The sequence below is a fragment of the Styela clava genome, chromosome 2 (assembly GCF_964204865.1).
Source record: "Styela clava chromosome 2, kaStyClav1.hap1.2, whole genome shotgun sequence".
NCBI lineage: Eukaryota > Metazoa > Chordata > Ascidiacea > Stolidobranchia > Styelidae > Styela > Styela clava.
Window position 1 is genome coordinate 2,730,793 of NC_135251.1, and position 5,926 is coordinate 2,736,718.

Below are 5,926 nucleotides of genomic sequence, written 5' to 3' on the forward strand. Positions count from 1 at the left end.
TCAAAAAAATAAATTACAATAAAATTCAATCACCTGTTATGGCATTTTCCATGCAACAGCAAACGTCCGAACTTTGAGAAAGTTGTCACGTCATCAACGTCTAACACATGGGATTCATCGTCCAAAACAACCACAAACGCCGCTTTCTCGATCGCGTGCAACGACTCTCTGTTTACCCCAGATTTAAAGAAAACACCCTGAGTTGGTGGTTACGGCAGCAAAATTGGTGGTATTTGAATTGCTGTCGTAATAACCGCCGCTCGCTATTGGTTTGTGACAGCTAACAAGTCAGTCGCCGTAGGTTAGGGTTTGGTCTTAGCGGCCATGGTTTGGAAATCCCGCCATGATTTTGCGGCAGCTCTAAACGCCACAAAATACTTGATATTTTTGACCAGAAAGGTGGTGCAATAGCCTAACCTAAGGTAAACAGAAACAAAGAACACAGATCAGAATACGGCGACCATAACGGTATAATACCCTACGGTATAATACGCCCTCTGTCACGCAGAGAAAATAAATTGTATTCCAAGCCCTGGATAACCAGTGGAATTCGCAAGTCCATCAAACACAAAAACGCCATGTTCAGAATAATGTTTCTGAACGGAAACGCATCGCAGCGTCATTACTTCAAAAAATATAAGAATATTTTAACACACTTGCTAAGAAAATCGAAACAGCAGTACTACCACAATATTCTAGTCAACAACAGAGGAGACGTCAAACGCACATGGCAAACCATCAATGAGATTATAAAAATTAAGACAAGAGAGGTCCCCACCGTCTCAGAATTAAAATTGGAAAATGGTACTACTGTGACAGACCCCGTCTATGTGGCCACTGAATTCAACAAATTCTTCTCTTCTATAGGGAAAAAACTCGCAGATGAAATCCCACATAGTACCAAATCAAATGCTGAATTCCTGGGTGTCCCTTTACAGAACTCTTTTTTTCTTGAGTCAACATCACCTTTAGAAGTTCTCTGTGTAATCAGGGACCTGAAAAAGGGTAAAGCGGTTGGACCGGATGGTATTTCCTCTTATTTTTTGAAATTAGTTGCTGATATCATATCACCAGCTTTGAGTAATTTCTTCAATTCGTCATTCAATTTAGGTATATTTCCTTCTTCATTAAAACTTGCTAGAGTTATACCAATTTTTAAATGCGGGAAAAAAAACAACCCTTCAAATTATAGACCAATCTCTATTTTATCTTCAATTAGCATCATAATGGAAAAGTTGTTGTATACCAGAATGATGAGCTATTGTACTAAATTCAGTTTGATAAACAAATGTCAATTTGGATTCCAGACCAAACACTCCACCAGTCATGCTATCCTTGATCTGACATCATTTATATATGATAAAATAGACAAAGGCGAGTATGTTTGTTGTGCCTTCCTAGATCTAAAAAAGGCTTTTGATACCGTAGACCACTCCATTCTCATTCACAAGTTAAGACATTACGGTTTTAGGGGTAATGCAGGAAAACTGTTATCCGATTACCTGACAGGCCGGTATCAATTTGTTGAAATAGGTCCCCATAGATCCCCAATGTTACCCATCCACTGCGGAATTGTTCAGGGCTCAGTAGTTGGCCCATTAGCGTTCTTATGTTTCATAAACGACCTTTCCAACAGCTCGAATCTTTTGAGTAAACTATTTGCAGATGATGCATGCTTGCTCACCAGCGCGAAGGATCCGACTACACTTCAGCTAAATATGAACACTGAAATAAATAAAATTTATGAATGGATGTTATGCAACAAGCTAACAGTGAATATAGATAAGTCAAAAGTCATGGTGTTCAGTTCAAAATCTCACACTAGATACCCCAACCTCGCAATTGGAATCAATGGCAGAAATTTAGAAGTAGTCCAGTCTTATAAATATCTAGAACTCAATATCGACCACCAATTAAAGTGGAACACCCACACTGCTGATTTGCATAGAAAACTATCAAGAACGGTAGGGATCCTGGGTAAGCTTAGATATTACTTACAGGATACCACACTAAGAACCATTTACTTCGCACTTTTTCAGGCCCACATTCAGTATGCCATAGCGGCATGGGGTTCTACAGCTAAAGTAAACATGCGTAAATTGGAAGTCTTACAAAATAGGGCCATTAGAATCCTTTCTTGGGCACCTTTACGTTCCAATTTAAACAATCTATATTATAAGCATAGAGTACTAAAATTACATGACATCTACAAACTAGAAATTTCTAAGATTATGCACCAATTCCAAAACAATCAATTGCCAGCGGCTTTCGACCAGTATTTTCTCACCCTAACTTCAGTGCATAAATATAACACCCGCTCCTCAACAAAGAGTAATTTTTTTGTGCCTCGCTTCTCACTAAGCAAATCCCAAAATTCTTTGAAATATCAAGGTGTTTCAATTTGGAACAGTCTACCCCAAGACCTACGTGAGTCATCTTACATGACTTTCAAATTTAATTATAAAAAATTCCTGATTTCCTCTTACCAACCCACCTGAATTTTCCAAGTCGCTGTTTCATATTTTATCCTTGCTTTGTGTCCATCAAGGTCATATTCAACTCGATCCACAGCCTGCCTGTAATGAAGAGACCTGTTTATTTGCTGTTAAATGCTTGTTGTATTTTATATATTGCAATGTTACTGTGGAATCATCATAATTCATCCCTATTCTTGTTATACTCTATATTTATTGATGTGTGCAATCTTATAGAATTTTTGAACTGCTTTATTTATTGCCAGTTTTCTTACCTCCAATCTAACTCAGATTTCCGTGGTCATACAGTCACACACAAGTGCCTATCTTTGAGTTAACGCCTGATAAACAACTATCTCTTAATACTACAAGCGTTAACTCGTATTATTGTTATTTATTAAGATATTATTATCAATTATTGGTATTTATTAAGTGCAGCTTTATTTAACTAATATAGCATGATACCTTACCGGTACTATAGTGGTTCTCATCATCCTATTTGTATATTTCTAGTGCATTTTGTTGCCTCATGCGCTTTTGTACTGGATCTATCCTATGATTAATAGCTTAGTATTTACCAGAAAAATGCTTACCTTTTACTGCTTTTTTGCCCATTTTTGTCACATTTTCATGTTTACATCTGCCTCCACCTTCGGTAGAGACCTACGATTTTATATTTAAAAATCACTCAAATTCTGAGTGTTACTGAATTCACTTATACTTTCCGGCGGTCTCTACCCTCCTATGCCGTACTTCGGTACGGCGTCAAAATATAACACTATTTCCGCTTCGATTGGAATAATTAACTCGACTTTATCTTTCTGTTTGTTATTCAATAACCAACTGCTGTTACCATGGCTACCTCGACCAGTGGTGTCGGAAGTCACATTCTCATATTAAATAGAGTGACACCGTGATATCGGTCACTAAAATGTGTAAAAATGCCGTCTTCGACTTTATTATTTTATTTATTATTCACGACTTTTGCTAGTATCCTGTTTGACTTTTTTCTCACTATGATTTAATTTTTAGACTCACTCCCCCAGGGTGACGCTGCTCGATAACCTCTTCTGGTTTATCGCGCCTCCCTTCACACTGAAAGTATTGTTTTATATGTGATTCGTAGTTATTTTTGTCTATTGTGTACTTTTGGTATGTGATAAAATAAACTACTGACTACTGACTGACTGACTGACTGACTACCAGCAATTAAATATTTTTTCCGCTATTTACCGGAAATTAAAATCTAGTCGTCATGGATACGCTGCATGTTGCCTCCACGCGGCTGAATAATCTGGAGTCGTGTTTACTGTTTATCAACATTAACACTTGTTAATGGTCAACATTACATTTCGTAATGTACTGCACAAAAAATTCCCAGTATACGGTACAATTTTGAAGAATGTTCTTGTAGTCATTGACAAATAGTTTAAAGGTCGTGTTAGCGATTTTTTTGTTCTCGATGGACCTTTCCGCGACCTTTGACTCCCGGAAAATTCTTCCTATACTTTACCATTGCACAATTTTCAGTGCTATTTTAAGAGTGCTTTTGCGAGTTGGCGCCTGTAAAATGGGGTATGTGGGGTATGGGGGTATATTTCAAATGGGGTATATTTCAAACCATCATTATGATTCATTGCACACAACAATCGGATTTTTCAGAATACCGGTAAAGAATTTCAGGCTAGTCTATCACAACTATTTCTACACTAATTTTTATTACTGCGATTAAATTAAAACTCATAGAAAGACAGAGTGATCATTGAATTATCTGATTTTTATTTAAATTTTCCGAAACACAACTGAAAACTAACGAATAGAGTTCAAAAACGTGAAAATGAGGTAATGTTTACAACCACGCTTGAAAATCTGTCTGAGTGAGAAAAGTGTCCGAGCGGATGCAAAAAGGGGGCATTGTTACGTCACTTTTTCATCTTGCTGATTGGCCAATGTCACGAAGTAAACAAGGAAGTCAATGCTCGGGGAAAGGTCCATTGCCACCTAGTGTATACATGGATAACTTTTGCTCGCTGAAGCCAGCGCACATAGCTGGTCCTCTTGTCGCATTGATAACCTATGAGTATGAACTTGTTGTAATCACAACTACATAATCTGAGAATGGTTGAATGAAACGTGATTATACTGTAGAGTGGTTAATGTAACCGCTGTTCGGTTACAGGTTCTTCTATGCCAAATTATTGAAGCAGCAAGAGAATTTCTGATCCCCGACCTTTGAACATTTCCATAAGTTTCAGCCTGTGATGGTCAACCCCCGTAATTTCCAGTTCAAGTAGTATTCCACGTTCAATCACATCTGCTCTATTCTGCATTCGAAACCAATAACTGGTTGACTTATACAATTCCCATACCTGACATGGATTGGTAACAGGCCAATCGGTCGCGGTATGGCATAGTCAAGTTTATTTTACGCATCCCGTATAAATACTATACAATGTTTAAAGAGTAATATTGAATACACATATTGGATATGGGGAAGAGAAGTCGCGGAGAACCAAAAATGGTTATCAGGCAGCGACACCCAAAGTGTTGACCTATCAGATGGCACAAGTCCATGAGCTTTGTACAAATAACTGGCTTACTATTCTCATACCTGTCATGGACTGGTAAGCGGATGAGAGAACGCGGATAGCCATATGATTAAGTTGTCTTATCAGTTTTCCTCTCTCCTAAGATAAATATTTGAATCTCGTCCTATAACTGGCCAACTAACCCTGTATCTGACCTGGATTTGTGGTTAGCCATATGGTAAAGTTGTCATATCAGTTTTTTCCACATGATAAACATGTACGTCAAATTAAAAAAGGTAAATGTTGAACTATCAGATACTACGGGTCCACTGGCCAACCATTCCCATACCAGCACGCGTCATGGACTGTTAACCGGACGAGAGGCTGTGTTTTCGCATTATGAATAATTCGTCTTAACGGCTTTACTCTACCCCGTGATAAATATCTGAATCCCATCCTATAACCACCAAGTTCATGCATCTGAAACAAAATAACTGGCAATTCAATCTTGTATCAGACATGGACTATCGGTAATAGGACCAGAGGCCATGGTTAGCCATATGGTCAAGCCATTTTCTCTTCCACAGGATAAACAGGAAAGTCCGAGATATGAAAAAAGTAAGTGTTGACCAATCAGATGTTACAGGTACATGTTCTTTGTACAAATAACCGGCCAACTATTCCCATACCCGTCATGAACTGGCAACCGGATGAGAGGCCCTGATTCACAATATGATTAATTCGTTTTACCGGCTTTCCTTCTCCCCCGGGATAAATATGTAACTCATATCCTATAAGTATAACTATCAGAAACCAATTTAACTTTGTATTGGACATGGACTATCGGTATATATAACGGTAATAGGACCAGAGACCGTGGCTAGCTATATGGTCAAGTTGTAATATCAGTTTTCCCCTTCCCCA

General features: G+C 38.1%; 1 long non-coding RNA gene across 1 annotated transcript; it reads right to left on the reverse strand.

The window, feature by feature from the left end:
- Window positions 1-495: 495 nt before the first annotated feature.
- Window positions 496-3,662, reverse strand: LOC144419959 (uncharacterized). Its single transcript, XR_013474396.1, has 4 exons — window positions 3,068-3,662; window positions 2,495-2,576; window positions 1,503-1,725; window positions 496-995 (listed from the first exon to the last, which is right to left on the reverse strand). It is a non-coding gene; the product is annotated as an uncharacterized LOC144419959 (long non-coding RNA).
- Between the last annotated feature and the right edge of the window lie 2,264 nt (window positions 3,663-5,926).